This window comes from Manduca sexta, unplaced genomic scaffold (genome assembly GCF_014839805.1).
Source record: "Manduca sexta isolate Smith_Timp_Sample1 unplaced genomic scaffold, JHU_Msex_v1.0 HiC_scaffold_282, whole genome shotgun sequence".
Taxonomy (NCBI): domain Eukaryota; kingdom Metazoa; phylum Arthropoda; class Insecta; order Lepidoptera; family Sphingidae; genus Manduca; species Manduca sexta.
In genome coordinates this window covers 1-17,819 of record NW_023593823.1, presented here as the reverse complement: position 1 = coordinate 17,819, position 17,819 = coordinate 1, and the positions used below count along the sequence as shown (strand labels likewise).

At 37.0% G+C, this 17,819-nt stretch overlaps 1 pseudogene; it reads left to right on the top strand.

Moving 5' to 3' along the window:
• Positions 1–265: 265 nt before the first annotated feature.
• Positions 266–17,327, top strand: LOC119192469 (annotated as a pseudogene).
• The last annotated feature ends 492 nt before the right edge of the window (positions 17,328–17,819 follow it).

Sequence of the window (17,819 nt, the reverse complement as noted above, 5' to 3'; positions counted from 1 at the left end):
TTTAGTATAGATATAATATTCAACCTTGGGTTACATGCATTTCGTTTTTCATTAATTAGGAGAGGGAGAGCCTAACCGACTGAACTGAACGAAATTAAGTGTAATGAATACACCGGATTTTCAATAGAAAACCCTTACCTAGTAAGTTTTGAAACGACCTTTGAACTATATCTCTTAGATAGATTAAATCGGAATTAATATAGTGCATCGTGTAGGTAGCACAAATCTGTCAAAATAGAATATATAAAATCTCATGATTGTGCAGGAGTCGTCGGTGACGCCTACTGGCCAGCAGCCAGTGATGCCACACCCCATATCACTGGCCCCCAGCAGCAGCACCAGGTCCTCCAGCCACCGCAGCGACCGCCTCACGCCAAGGAATATTCCTTCTTGGATATCGAGCTGCGTTATGGATTACTGCAAGTAAGTATACTCACCCAAATATAATCTTCGAACACATATGGAATTTAGATGTGAATAATCATTTCGAGGTATTACAATAAATTGGATGTTTATTATTGTTGCATATTATTCTGATATGTAGGTAAATCCGATTGTCCGACTTGTTGCGTATCTGACACAATCAGAGGGTTTGTTTATGATGAAAATGTAAATCCATATCATACTACGCAAATATATCAAAAAAATATTTAAAGCAATTAAATCACTAACTATAGAATTATATACAAACAAGAATTTCCGAGAATATAACGAGTAAAGAGAGCTTCAATATCACGGTTTCTTTATACTCAATGCTTTGAATGAAATTTTACACAAACCTTGATTCTAACTTTTGTTACTCCAGGTTAGTAGTTGACATTGAATTTTAAGTGCTTTATTGTAAGTAAGTGTTTTAAACTAACTTTGCCCACTAAGTCGTCTGCGTGGCCTTATATCCATCTCAACTTATAATACCCGTCCCGATATACTTCCCCGTACCACTGACCTTACGCGACGCGTGTGGTTCTTCTATCCCCAGTATGCTCCACCTCCCTCGACTTACCTTATATGTTACACTACATAAAATTTCATATTTTTCAATTATTCGAATTTGAATTCAACGACTAGTTTTCGGGTGATACGCCAATAAATATTTAACCCCTTCCGCGCGCCACCCAGGTACTTTTCCAAAGTTAACAGTTATTAAATGTTGACAACAACCCAGTTATTAAGTTTATAATTGGCAAATTACCTGTCCTTTTAATAGTAATTGTTTTACAATAATATTATATTAGTTCACTGCCGCCACGGTCGTGAATCTAGTGCAACAAGTTAAAAGCACTTTCGGGGCGTCAGTACCAGAATTATTAACAGTTATTTCATACCTTAGAGCTTATTTGAAAATTAGTATCCCATGCATCAAATCGATACTTTTTGGATCGTAATTTTATATATTTTTGACACTTTACAGTAATAAATCATAGGTTTCAGATTCTACCCTATTCACCACATTTCGTCTTTTAATATATTATATTTTTTTATATACACGTCCAAGGAATACTTCCATAAATCATTAATATTTAACTTCATATAGATCTTACCACTGTTCATTTTACCATCTTAGATGTAAATTTCTTCTTAGCAGATACGCTTCTTCACACACGTATTTAGTTATCCAATCTAAGTATGTCGCCATTCTATTGGTGATTTACCTTAGCATCATGTGCAATGAAATTGAATGGATTATAATTAATTGGTGCCATTGTTACTAGATCATCGAAGCGTTGCATTACTTACACTACACGGCGAGACAAATCCATCGCAACGTGTGTCCCCAGGTTATAATAGTGACAAAACGTGGCACTTGGAAACTCTTTGGCCTGGAATTTGTGGGTGCGTATTCACTGAAAATTATACTATACTACTATCTATGTAGGTACGTATTATATGAACAAGGTATAAGTTTTAAGATATAGCTGTAAGCATAAGCTTGAATAGAAGTTCCTTTTGATTGCATACTTTTTTGTATTTTGGCTGGTATAATATTTTAATATTTTAATGTAAACTACTAGGTAATCAAAGTACATAAAATCCTAGAAAAAATATAAGGAGTGAATTTTCAATAACACAATAGTCAACATATATAAATCAAATTTGAATAAATTCCATTCGTTTACTATATTATTAGAACGAGTTTTTAATTAAATACATGACTTCAGTGTACGTGCGAGAAAGGAACGTCTCAAAATCAAATAAGATTTTGTTGATTCCTTTTGTTAAATTCCTTTTTTTCTGGGGTTCAATATATCCGTTAGCTTCAAGATAGTACCATATTAAAAAAAAACTCGTCGTTTGACCTTAAATTGCGGTGCACAAGGAAAATTCTTAAAATCAATAGAATTTTGATATTTTTCATTTTAAGTTTAGTATAAATTCAACTTAATAAAAAACCGATGTTTTTAAGTGTTGTAGTTTAAGTTTAAGTGCCTCGAGATAAATATTTTCCTCGGATAAAAAGTAGCCTTTAGCACTCTGGAGTAATATAAGTTCTCATTAGTTGGAAAAAATAAATTGCGTTTAGTAATTACTAGTTAGATTAGAGCGTTGAAACAAACATATTCTTCTGTTTTATATATTAGTGTATTTGTAGATTCGAATTCCTATTTGTGGTGGTTGGCTGTAATTATTATAGATTAGTTGACACGAGACAGAGGTTCAGTAACAACACCACAATTATAATTTGTCAAGGACAATTAGCGTTTGATCTCTGTATTGACATGTTATTTTCATATATGCAGATAAACGGATAAACCATCAAACCCCGTAATAAGTTTAATGCGATGCCACCCGTATCACACCTCCAGGTCGCTCTTCATCTATACGTGTGTTTATCGGATTTTTACCGCAAACACTGGTTTTAAACAAACCTGGGTGCACTTCCCGTCACTAAGAGCACAGTTTTACTCCATATTTACTCCAATATACGCGTCAAATATGAATATAGTCGATGATATAAATATTTTAATGTTCTGAGCTCCATGCCTTTCCTTGTGAAAGAACTATATAAATAGAAATGCGGCCGTTGAACTGCGAACTTGTATTGAGTCGTAGAGTAGCCTTGTAACAAATTGTTCCAGAAATTCTTTTCAAGGTTTTCGCAATATTAACTGTTTACTGTAGGTTATAATAGACTAAGTGTTGCTCACGGATTCGCACGGGTTAAAAGCCTTTCCCGTTGCATAAATCACTGTGCCGATCCATATCGAAAACTGTACGATGCTAACGAAATCTATTTAAATAATCAGAGAAAAGGGTGCAACGATTAATATTATGCTAATGCAATAATTACTAACATGGATATTTATGCCTTTGAACGTCTTTTATACGTCTTAGAAAATAGCCTCAAATACTAATATTCCTGAAAGATAAGTATAGGCTACATTTTATCCCATAAACGAACTTAAATTTACCTAAGCCAAGGCGTGAGCAAAAATTACGTATAAAACGCGATTTAAGCTAACTGGTATGTTTAATATGCAGAAAATATCATTGGATCTGATCCGACCGACATGATATCAGTGCCGCCGTGGTCTATCAAAGTGGCTAAGATCTCGCAACCCAATCTCGACTTTATGGGTAAATATATCTTCAATACTCTACTGTTATTTCTTTATAGCAAAAATATGCATACTTATACATTTTATATTATGCAGGGTCATTTTGACACTGCGTTACTAAATGAAACCACATACTCGTTTTCACCTTTGCGGAAATTGTGCCAAAAATCTATTAATAATGAATACTTTTATCAAAAATCTGATTTTAGATTTCTGATTTTTTTATCATTTTGTAGTTTAATACGAATATGCCATGTGCCGCTGTGCGTGGATGTATTTATGACTGAAAGTATGATGTGACCAATTCGACGTATTTTTTTAGAGTAGTAGTAGTAGTGACATAAGGGCGCGTAAAATTAAAATTACTTTTTATTAACATTTATTTTATTTGAAACTTATACTTTATTATTTTACATCTACGGCTCAAGTTACTTATTGTAAAGTGTTATTTTCAAGTACATAAGTATGTGGTTTCATTTAGTAACGCAATGTGAAAATGACCCAGTTTTAGTTTTTTATCGTATACTACCAAACAATTAAAAGAATCGACGATAGTAAATGATCGTCGTCACCAATAACCCACCGACCATTCATAGTTCTCATAGGATTAGTTGCTCTTCTACTCTTAATAGAGATGAATGGATGTCCCCCTCATCTTTCAAGTGGAAAAGTAGGGGGCGCTTTGGGCTTCCAAATATTTCAATCATGGAGATTAAAAATACCACTTCGCGTGGGTTTACTGTGGTAGGTACTCCGATCATTATGACCTATTTATGCTACTTATAGAAATATTTGCCTACACCATGGTTCCATGTAGTCTTTACATAAATCTCCGACTAAAGATAAATTTAGTTAATAACGTGCTAAGCTAAATTAAACTCAATTATGTCGGTATGAGGTAAAACATATATACACGAGTACATTTTGTAATTGTGCCTTCCATTACAGCCCCGGAAGTGCAAACTAACGGCCATTGCAACATACTGTCGGATATGTTCTCTCTGGGACTTGTGATCTGCGCGGTCTTCAACTTCGGCAAGCCGCTTATACAAGCCAACAACAATCCCATGCTCTACATGAAGCAAATTGAATTCGTAAGTAGAAGTATTTCGATGTATTCCTAAGTATTTAAGATATAAATTATTGATGTTCTATTGAAAATTATTTCTGTCCTGATTTTTATCGTATATTAATGAAAAAGTTTTTAAATTTATTACGAAATATAATAAGCTGAATTGGTACGTGACACACCGGAAGTAGGTACTATACATCATTTACATATGAATTTCATGAATATCAAAAATCGCATAAATTAGTGAAAATGAAAGCAAACAATTAACTTAAGAAAACTTAAGTCAATTTCGTAATGTGTGTCAACAAAGTATTATAATGAGCTACACTGTTTTCACAAAATAAGAGCACTACTCAACACTATTGTGTTTCTTTTTCTATCGAACACATTATTCTATTTCGAATCAAAAGTAAATAATTAAAAATGTTCACATACCTTATCAATTGGAATAGACATTAAATGTACTCGTGGTATTTGGGAGGAGATTCATGGAATCAACAATTGTAAAAGCTTTTTTCATTATGAAATTAATGAAACAATATCAACATTTAAAACAAGCAACCCAGATATTAAAAAAGATTTTATGGTATATAAATGATTTTAATTTATTTTCTGTGTGTACCTATTATAAATTTCGAATAGATAGGTACTATAAATACTCTTATTGCGTCGTTTCGCCGGAACTACCGCCTTAATGCAAATAACAGATTGAGGAAACGCTACAGCTATAGATCGTGGGCTATGAAAATACGAATAACTAAAATGAAAAACATTCAACTTGAAATATACATAAATATAACTAGAAAGCCTAACAAAATGACTTCATGTATAGTTAGGACTTCTCGACCTCAGAACGCTATCAATGTTAAAAAGTTATTAGATCTAAAGTAGGACTAAACTTCTAACTTTACAACTTATCTAAAAATAACTACAAACATCTTACAAACAAAATGAAGCCTACCAAATGATATTATGTACCTACATAAATAAAATGTAGGTTGTAAGGACTCGAGCTCAGAATGCTATCACTATAAAACGTTATTAGGACTAAACCTCTAACTTTAAGACTTTTAAAACTTATCTAAATATATATTTTGGACCGATAACGCCGCTCCTATAGTATAACAATTAAATTTAAAGATACATGTTACTTAACCTTACATTAGCTAATTTATAAATTTTTAATATCTTAGTGTGATCACTTAAGGGTGAACCTAATATCGCGTTACACTCTTCTATGGGTATATCGCGTGTATTATAATTTTTTGTATGTGAATGGTCACGAACACATTTCATCAAAATATGATATACATCATCTACCGAACCACAGCTGAGACAATTAGGTGATGTAGATTTGCCCATAAGACATTTAAATTTATTGGATGAAATGTGTCCAGAACGCAATCGAAGTGCAGTTACTATATCGATCCTGTTTATAATTTTATTGTCAATCCATGGTACTTTTAAAGGGTTCGGCTGGATCATTCTGTACCATATGCCTTTTCCTTTAGACTGTCAAAATACTCGTTCCAAATATCAAAGCACTTAATTTTAAGATGTCTTACAATTTCAAAATGGCATAGCAACATGAAATGAAGAATACCGTCACTTATTAATAATTTTATCTTTCATTGTGTGCCCCTTTAAAAATAATATGTCTTTTAGTTTACGTAATAATTCTTCAAGTTACCTTCCCGCTTCTCTTGTTTCTGTTCTTTCACATTCAAGGCTGGCTGGCTGTAGGGTCTATGAAATCTGGTGTTATAAATTCTGAATCTTCAAATTCTCCTTTTATTCTCCTCTTTATCTTTTTAGACGGATTCAGTGCTGGAATTTCATGGATGACGGCTTGAGTAGTAACAACCTCTGCATATGTAGAATTTTGACTAGGCGTGTGTATTTCAATAGTAGTTATAGACGGAATTTCTCGTTCTCTAGGAGCTTGTTCAGTCAGATTAGTTTGTGGGGACATAGATTGTTAGGGCGCGTCGGTAGATGCAATTGAATTCGGCCATTAATTCTCTCTGTCTTTTTTCTTTAATAAATGCTGGGTAAGATCGTGCAAGGGCCATATGATACCCAAACATTTAAATATTTTGGTCAATGTGAACTGTTTTGGCATAATATCTTTTGCATAAATGTAAATTTCAAATATTTCCTCTTCTTTAACTGCTTTCCGCTACTTCTCTTTAATTTGTACCAACGTCCATTCACTTCATCTTCTCCGCAATATTGTTGCTATTTCTCTGGTCTTAATGAATTCCTTCGTTACCCTTGGTCCATAATTATCTGTGACTCAATATTTAAATAACTTGCATCATTCACAAGTGGCAATTAATAAATAGAATAATAACAATATTTAGTATCGTACACGAGACTCTTATCTAAATATGATGAATAAAATATTTCCATAAAAATATTACATCCACATTTTTATGAGAAATTCGATGTACCTATTAAGGTTCTATATTATATATGTAAATTTCATTGATGTTTTTTCCAGTCAATTTGTAAAACTGTAATGGAAATTAATACCATCCCCATATAATTCGCCTGATAATTGTTTTCGTGTGTCACGCAATATTTGCCATTAAAATAATAATGATTGAACTGACTTTTTTTTTTCTTTTTTTTTTTTTTTGTTTTCGCGGAGAAAGTGCCTTATGACTACCGCCCAGCCTTCGGGGGGGGCGACTGAGCGGTTATGTTGGGGTCACCGTGCCTTACGCCAGCCACCCGGATTTGATCTTGACCTTCGGGTGACCGCCGGGCCGAGTCCCTAACCTATATACACGCACGGCATACCAACTAAAACTCCGCGGTGGCCGTCTTCGGCGCATTAGGGACGACTGTGGGCTTCCTCTGACTGAAATGTTTAAGTTTTCGTCCGCAGTCGTCCCTGCGCGGTGCCGCCTGTTGCGGCCCGTCTCCTATGGGGGGGGGGGGGGCTCAGAAGCCCCCGCGTAACCGAAGGACGCTCTCGGCGTCAACGGCAGCATGAGGCCTACCTTCCACGCTGCCGTCCATCTCGGGGGTCATCACAATGTGCGAGATGTGCACAACGTACACTAAGGGCGGACGGCCCCAGCCGCCCGCCGACGACCCCCGATGGCCCCTATTAGTCGCCTTTACGACAGGCAGGGGATACCGTGGTGGAATTCTCCAAACGCCCCCATTCCACAGGGCGGGAGACGCCAGTCAGTCGTCCGCCCGGCGCCTCCTACGTCTCCTCTGGCGGCGGGAGGGATCTTCTCTCTCCCGATCCCTCTCGGCACTCTCCTTCTGCGAGATGACTACCTCACAAAAGTGGGCCACCGCACGCCAGGATCTTTGGCTGCCGACCATGGAAGCGACCACGGCCGGCAGCGAAAGATCTCCTCCGACGACTGATCTAAGGGCGCTGCGCTCTTCGTCCCAGGCTGGACAGATCTCCAAAGTATGTTGGGCCGTATCCAGCGGGCAGTTGTCACAGTGGCAACACACGGCCGACACCTCCGTACCTACGATCCGGTACAGATACTCACCGAAGCAGCCATGCCCGGTGAGTACCTGTGATAACCGAAAGGTTGCCGCACCGTGGCGCCTGTCTAGCCACTCGGCAAAGACAGGCCGCACTGCCGCAACGGTCCGGAGCCCCGCTGTCGGGGCCTCCAGCCTGAGACGCCCCTCCTCCACGGCGGCTCGTCGTATGGAGGAAGCCCTCTTGGCCTCCACCTCCTTATGATTGAACTGACTGCCTCGGTGGCGTAGTTATAATTGTAGTACATGACTACCGCGCTGAGGTCCTGGGTTCGAATCCCGGGTCGGGCAAAAATAATTGTGACTGGGTTTTTTCATCTTAAAAAATACTCAGTCGCAGCTCGACGTCAGGAAGCTGGCGGTGTGATACCCCCGTGCCTCGGAAAGCACGTAAAGCCGTTGGTCCTGCGCCTGATCTCTCTCCAGTAATGTCGGCTTGCCATCTCACCAAACTATGAGAGTGAAGGAACAGAGAGTGCACTTGTGTATTGCGCACATACTTGTGCACTATAATATATTCTGCGTACCTGGCTGATCTCCGTAGGGATTAGCCGCCGTGGTCAAAATTCGGATAGGAGGAGATTAATTATTGGAATGGTAACTGGATATTAATATGTATCATACATAATATAATTATTAGTCTGACGATGATGTAGTATAAAAACTTAACCAGTTAACTATAAGCAATATTCTAAGTTTATGGGCTGCGGACAAATTGCAAAATAGAGCAATAATTGAAGACAATCTTGATAAAATTAATAACAATCCTTAATTATTATTTGATTTCCATTACATTTTGAAACACGCCTATTATTAGGTACATAAATGAAACATGTTGCTTGTTCGTCCTGCGGTTGTTAAGATAGGGGCAGAGACCTGTAGATTGGTTATTTGCAGTTGGATCAACAAGTGAACGCGATGTTGCCGCGCCTGCCCGGTGCCCTCCAGGAGGCGGTGCAGAGGCTCCTCTCGCGGGACCCGCACCCCGGCCTAGCACTCAGCTGCTGCCTTTGATCAAATACTTCAAGTGAGAACACTTCAATAGTCCAATACCTGCTTCAACAATTCAATACTTTTTACTTTAAACTGATGAAACTATTAAATAATTTAATTAATATTACGTTAACACCTTCTCGGGAATTACAATTAATATAATACTTTTGAACAAAAACAAGAAGTTTTAAAAATATCATTATACCTAGTCTTGCCATAAATATTGTAATAAAGAAAAAAGAAAATTGTTAACTGCAAATAACATTTATTACTTTTACAGTGTGTCAGTTTAATACATAAATATAAAACAATTAAAAATATAAAAGCTTATTCGAAGTGGTCTCCATTGGCTGCAATACAGTCCTTTAAACGATGAGGCCAGTTATCAATAGAAGCACGCACTCTTTCCATGGGAAAATTCTTCACTGCCAATCGTATAGATTGTTTTAGGGACTCCAAATTATCATGGCGTTTAGAGCAAGCTGTACTCTCTAAAACTGACCACAAATCATAATCCAGCGGATTAAGATCGGGACTAGACGACGGCCAGTCTTCAGCTCTGATGAAGTCCGAAACGTTCGATTCCAACCAAGACTGCGTGGACCGAGCTTTATGACCCGGCGCCGAGTCTTGCTGGAAGGACCATACTTGGTTATTGAACATGGTGATGTTAAGGGGCTTAACTACCTTCTCAAGAATGGTATCTTGATACACTTGTGCCGATGTTTTGATACCTTTTTCACAAAAATATGGCTCAGTCACTCCTTCATAGCTAACACCCCACCAAACCATCACTGAAGTCGGATAATGTCCACGTTGCACTCTGTCGACTAATTGGGAAGCTTCCTTAGAGCTTTGAGCATAAATACGGTCATTTTGTTTGTTAAAATGTTGCTCAATTGTAAAAATTTTCTCATCCGTAAACAAAATTTTTCTGTGACCTCCCTTTGCGTACCGCTTCAGTAGTTGTTTCGATTTTACCACCCTATTCTTCTTTAAATTATCAGTTAAGAAATGGCCAGTGCGTCTCTTATAGGCTGCAAGTCCTAAGTCATCTTTTAAAATACGCGACATGGTTCTAGGTGCTATCTTCATTTCCCGAGATAAAATCTTTTGCTTTCGGACAGGATTTCTTCGAATTCTTTCCCTTACTGCTTTGACCACCTTTTTCGTACGAACACTACGTGGACGGCCAGATCTTTTCTGTCACAAACAGAGGAGGTCTCATTGTACCTATTAATAGCCCGGTACACAAACATTTTACTAATACCAAGTGTATGGAGAGTTTTAAAAATTGCATTTGGCTCCATACCTACTTTGTGTAATGCTATCACAGCGATTCGGTTCTCTTTATCACCCCACACCATTTTAATATCGCAAAATATTTTACAATGTATTGGCGCCAAAATGAGAAAACACAATGAACAATCGTATAAAAATGACAGATTCGAAATTCAAATGTAATATTTTTTTATAATTAAGTGTAACAGTATTTATGGCCAGACTAAGTATATTTCACGAATATTTGTAATTTTCTATTATTAACATATTTATGATGCAATTAACAATACATCGAAACAAATATTTTCTCATGCCTACATCCTAGTATTACATGCACAAATCCACGCTATAATTATTATTCCGTTTCATTTAATGGGCTGTACTTCAATAGGTGCCAAAGCGAGGCGGCCATCCAAGCTATGCAGTTCTTGGACGTGATCACTATGAAGGATCCCAACCAGAAGGCAAATTTTTATCGCACCACTCTGCTTGACGCTTTGCCGTACATTCCCAAGGTATGTCTTTTAAAATTGGAAAGTAACCGCAAATATTACCAAGTGATTTAAAAAAAAATCATCGTACTTTAAAGGTAGGTGTAATGTGTGTGTATTAATTAGCTAATGCGTTGTTTATCTCCCAATGGTGGCCACCGTCCTATTGTACTTTTGGATTTTTCCTAAAGTTTTTTTTCATTTATACATGTGTAGTTTTCTTTGCATTTCTTTTTGTATCACTTTTAAACTAGATATTATGAAGTAGTGCTTTAGCGTTGTAATATTTGTTAAATCTCTTCTTTTATATAAATAATAAAAAACAATAATCATACATTCTTATTTTTTTAAGTTTTTAACCTGTGCCCATATCCAGACCGAAGAAACATTTGCATTTGTATTAACATTTTGTTATTGCCAATTGGATAAGCTTTATATTTCAAATTTTAAATAAATTTATACACTCTATTCCACACTAAAAACACTTGAATGTAAAACATCTTAGTATTAATATATTTACCAAATTAATCTGCATTTTCTTACTCGTATAAGTTGATCTGCTAGCTCTCGCCTCTTGCGTAACAGCTCATGCGAAAAATTAAGCGAAATTTATCATTCGAAACCTTTTGATGTATTTTAAATGTGTTCTAAAATTAAACTTAAGTATTATTTGAAATAGTTTTAAAGTCTTTTATGGTTAATTTTTTTATATACCTATTTACATAATGATATTATCTTTTTCCTGTGCCCCTCCAGCACCATTTTTTTTACCAGCGGAGCGCAAACGAGGTCCATGTCACTAGCCATTTTGCTACAAGTGGTCACCACTATACACCAACTAAATTCTCCTGGCTATAGACATTGCTAGTACTATTATAATTTTCAAGGAAAACGATACTGATTGAATAATGGGAATCTTTCTACGGAAACTTCATCTCATTTTTCTTACTGACTGCACGAGACACGACAGCAAAGTTTATACTTGGAGTCGATTTTATGTGATATAGTGGAGACTTCGATTAATAAACAAATACTTATATAGCAATATAAATGGAATATAAATAATAGCGGGAAGCTCGGCCTCGTTTGAGATCTCAACGTCCCGTATACGAAGAAAAGAGATGAATCGGTGGGTGTTATCACACATAGCCAAACCGTATTGTTAAATCGTGACAAATATTTCAGAAACTCCGTTGGCAACATGTCTGGCCGGCGCTGCAGTTAGAAGTTCGAACTGCTGAGGTCCTAGCTGCGGTGTTGCAGCCCATCATCTGGCTTACCAATGAGGCGGCTTCTGAAGAATTTTCTCACTACGTTCTGCCGACCTTGAAGTAAGATTTAATTTACATAATATTTTATCACGTTAATCCAGGTTCATTCATTAATTTATCCTCTCTACTCCTCTAGTGTCGAAAGTATTTTCAATCATATTCACAATTATTCATCTAATATCTCAGCAACGTATAGTAAATCCAATGATTCAACAATCCTTGAGCGATATACTCTACGTATTTAAAGATCCAGTGTGTAAAGTAGCACGACGTCATTTGACGCTCAGCATAATATCGTATTAAGTACCTTTTATAAAATTACTAGCTTTTGCCCGCGGCTCCGCCCGCGTTATAAAGTTTTTCAGGCTAAAGTTTTCCGTTATAAAAGTAGTAGTTTCCCGGGAGCCTATGTTCTTCCCAGGGTCTCAAACTGTCTCCATACCAAATTTCATCTTAATACGTTGGGTAGTTTTTGAGTTTAACACGTTCAGGCAGACAGATGCAGCGGGGACTTTGTTTTATAATATATTTTTAGAACTTTTAAGAGGAACAATCCCGTCATACATCATTGTTGCATAACTTTAACCGTTTACGCAGCGCACGCAACGGAAGCTCTCAAAACTAATAATTTTTCTCCGTTTTTGCAACATGTTTCATTACTACCCGCCCTATTAGGTCATAGCGTGATTATATATAGCCTATAGCACTCCGGGATCAAAGGGCTATCCAACACAAAAATGTTTTTTCAGTTCAAACCGGTTGTTCCTGATATTAGCCATTACTGCTCCGCTCCTATTGGCCATAGCGTGATGATATATAGCCTATAGCGCTCCACAAATAAAGGGCTATTCCACACAAAACGAATTTTTCAGTTCAAACTGGTAGTTCCTGAGATTAGCTATTACTGCTCCACTCCTATTGGTCATAGCGTGATGATATATAACTTCGAGCACTCCACAAACAAAGGACTATTCAACACAAAAAGAATTTTTCGGTTTTTGTACCGGAAGTTCCTGGAGATTAGCCATTAATGCTCCGCTCCTATTGGGTATAGCGTGATGATATATAGCCTATAGCACTCCACGAATAAAGGGCTATCCAACGCAAAAAAAAATTCAGTTTGGACCGGTAGTTCCTGAGATTAGCCATTACTGCTCCGCTCCTATTGGGTATAGCGTGATGATATATAGCCTATAGTACTCCACGAACAAAGGGCTATCCAACGCAAAAATATTTTTTCAGTTTGGACCGGTAGTTCCTGAGATTAACGATTACTGCTCCGCTCCTATTGGGTATAGCGTGATGATATATAGCCTATAGCACTCCACGAACAAAGGGCTATCCAACGCAAAAAGAATTTTTCAGTTTGGACCGGTAGTTCCTGAGATTAGCGCGTTCAAACAAACAAACAAACAAACAAACAAACAAACAAACTCTTCAGCTTTATATAATAGTATAGAAGTATAGATAAGTATGTGGATACAATCGCCGGCAATCTCTACATTTTCTGAAATTAAATAATAAATAATATTGTTTCTTCATTTATTTACTTACTGAATAATAAATAAATATACAAAACCAAGTAAAAATATAATTTTACGTTTGTTTTAATATAATAAGACAAAAGGATTTGTGCAAAATTATCCATTAAAGTTACTAAAGTCATCGGGCACACGAATGCGACCGAAAAGTTTTTTTATCCGAATGTAGATTTTATTAAAAAAATTACAATAATATAGACCCAGTGCTGCTTTTCAAAACCAGCTTACAGTGTCTTACATTATCTCAGTATTATTTGATTTAGAGCAGCTGATTTATCACCGAGTCATTATAATGCCAAAACGCAAATTGTTTATGTCACAGTTGCTTGAAATCTGTTCTTAATTTAGGCCTGAGATAGTTTACATAACTAATATTAAATGAAATAATATTTATTCTGTTGCTAACTTCGTCATTTGAGTTTTTGCTCGATGTGAATGCTGCCATTAGTTTCGTGAGTATATATACCTAGATATAAATTTAGTTTACACACTACAAGTGTACCGTGACTGCTTAATGTATTTTTTTTAATTTTACTACAAAACGAAAACTTGTTTCTTTCGTAGCTATACAACATTTTGGATCTTTCATAAGTATAAAGTATTTTTTTACTGTTAGGGCCTTATAAACTTTGTATACGCCTGTCATAGTCGTACAATATTTTGTCTCGCTTTCTCTGACCTCAAATGGCATTCTATAGTTCAAAATAAAATATTGAATAACTCAATCGATTATCTGATTTTTGTCTCTTTTTGTTTCGTATCTGCAATGAGAACTCGACATTGGTAAAATCACCAATAAATATACGGTGGCAGCCATAATACAAAAGAAGAACTAATTAATAAAATGAAGGAATTATATTATAATAAAAAGCAAAACAATTAACTTGTATTTCATCTTTAGAAGAGTAAATACTTAGTAATAGTTTTTCTAGAATATTAACACACTATAAAACAAGTTAAAACTTAAGTTCTTATTCTCGTTACTAAAAGTAATGGAGAGATATTATTTACTGTTTCTCTGCAGGTAGAATATGCTTGCACATACATTATCCTAATATCAACAGTGGAATAAAAGCTGTGGTAGTAGTGAGACAAGCGCGAATGGTGCTTCAGAGTTGATTTTGTTGGCACTATGAATTCACTGGCTAGATAAAAGCAACAGTAACTCTATCTCACAGAATATTTAATTGTCTATTTCTATTTATCTATGTCGATACAGTTACAACCATTTGTAAATTTTTAATGTGCAGCTGTTTATGGCGGCTTTATGTTTGTTACATGCGGTCTAAGATAATACAAGAGCTTAATGGGATGAGTTGCCTTGCATTTTGGGCTACCACTAAAACTAATGTTGGGTATCACTTCCGAACCAACTTGCTTTGCCAGCGTTCTGCACTGAAAAGTAATATTACAAGTTATGGTAGGAGATAAGGCTTACGTAACGCAGTGGTTAACGTAATATTTATAATAAGGTGCCGCTAAACGTGTTACGACCACCTCGGAAGAGGGTAAATGCACTGAAATTACATTACTAACTTAAGCGGCACCTCAATGTGAGGTCCAGTAATTACTACATTAGTTGATGTTACGTGTGTACCTACATAACTTCAAACTTAGACAACAGAAAAATCACGTATAACAATTACTTTGTTCGTCTTTATTCCATTATCTTCGCATGTTTGACATAAAATACATTCATCTCATCAATACTTTAAATATAGTATAGTTGTAAGTATCATCTTATAAATCAGATAGTAATATGTACGTGTCTTAGTGCGTTCGTTTTCAGGAATTTAATGAATACTCCAAAAAGCGTTCAAGCTTCAGTTACCATTCTGGAGAACTTGCACATTATTCTGAAAAAATGCCAAAAGCACGAGATCAACAGTGATGTGATGCCGCTGCTCTACAACGGGCTTGATAACAATACCAACCAGATTCAGGTATTGACATTATACATAGTTAAACGTAGTTCGATTTTATTGATATATGCAGTTACACCACTAACACTAAAACAACATCGGCCTGCGGCTTCGTGAGAGTGTTTAAACAGTGACGCAACTAGTGGATTCACAATTTACCGGCTTCGAATTTCCACACACTATGGGATATGTGCGAGCCTATTGCTATATCGGATACAAATCGCTTGGTTTTAGGAAGCTAAACGTAACATTTTGTGGTAAACATCTAAGAGTTTTACCAGGACGTAATTGGTTACATAAGCGATTAAATAAAGAAATGATTTCAAGGAATAATTTAGATATAATCTCATTAAAAGCCGAGAATATCCACTTGAATAAATAAATTGAACTATTTTACACAATTAATTACAATTACACCACCAAACTATATTAACTAAAAGCTAACTAAAGCTATATTAACGTTGTTAATAGTAGTTATGGCTCGAGTTAACACAATGTACGTTTCTTATTTCAAAATTACAGACAGCGTCTCTGATTGCCATTCAAAATGTGTCTGATTATATTGAGGGCGGCGCTACATAACATCGTCCTTAGCAGAGTGAAAGTGGTACTCGAAAAGAATCAAAGCGATGTCAAAATAATATGCCTCATCCTTGGATTCTATGAGAAAGTGCTTATAAGACTCGAAAGGACACACATTCTTGAGCAGGTGATTCCGACGCTCCTCAGCATGAGAATGAGCGACCCCGACATCATAAACAGAGTTGTCAGTAAGTATATTATTAACGAGTATCAGAACTTAGTTTATCAATCGTGAAAACGCCATTTAAAATTAAAATCTTTGATTGAAAATTGAACTAATCAATTTAACTTAATTAATGTTTAGCAAAGCGAAGTTAGCGAATTTGTTGACAGTTTGCGTTACCGCTTAAGCGAATAATGTCTTTAGCAAAGCGTAGCTTTTCGGCCACCCACGGGCTATGCACTACTATGAATACTGATCGTTACAGAGTTGTACAAGTCCATGCTCACCGAAAGAAAATTTGGATTGACAACCAGCGTGATGGCCACCAAGATGATCCCGTCACTAGCTCCGCAGACTGTGAATCCGGCTCTGAACGTTGATCAGTTCACAAACCTTATGGAGGTACGTATCTGCTAAATTTAGTATCGTTATAACATAGATTTGTTTATAATAACTTAGTTTTTAAATAGATACTGTACGATATGCTCGACAATATCGACAAGAACCAACGTTTCAAGCTGAAAGTAGACAACTCGACGAGCCCGGAGCGACACCGACCTCTCCGCCATCAGATGAGTACTGACAATATGAACGCGCCACCATTCAACATTCCCAACCTCCGCGTAGAGCAGCGCAAGACGTCCAGTGCTGAGGACATGGCTCGCAAGAACTCCATGAGTGGGCCTAGCGGAACTGGCAGCGTAGGCGGCTTCAAAGTAAGGATTGTTATTCTATTTATAATTATTGTAACATCATTAACTTTACTAATACTTTTAAATCACTTAGGCACAGGAATTGGTCAATGGTTCTTCGGCTCCAGCAATTCCACTAACAATGACAACAACTTTCTGCGTGTGGCGAGTGCATTTCCCAACCGCCGTCTGTCAGATAACACTCTAATGACGCCTAAAATTCGCATCGCCCCATCGTGCGCGTCCTCCCCGGGCGGTACCGGGAGGTAACTCGGGCCTGCCCACTCGCCGGCACTCGAGCATTGGGCCACAGGAACGCCGTGGATCTGCCGTTAATCTCGCCTCCTACTGTAAGTCCAATCGTTTCTACCGCTTTTAACCTCACTGCATTTACACGAATCACACTGTAACCCAAGAAATCAGACACAGTTACTACATTATTTATAAATACCATCAATGGGCGCTTATTATGAGATCAACGTCCCTTATGGAACGTGTAGAGCAAGTATGACCAGTAAAACGGTAGTGACAGTGGTTATTTTGACAGGGCTACCAGTACAGGGGGACGAGGCGGGTCAGGCTCGAGCCTGTCCGTACCGTCGGCGTCACAATGCGTCGTAAGTGATGTACATAACGTACGCCTGCCTGGCTGCGTGAATCCCCAGAACCCTTTATTGAATGTCGATTTGGAACGGCTTAACATTGATGTGATCTGTCCTATTCTACGGTTGTGTC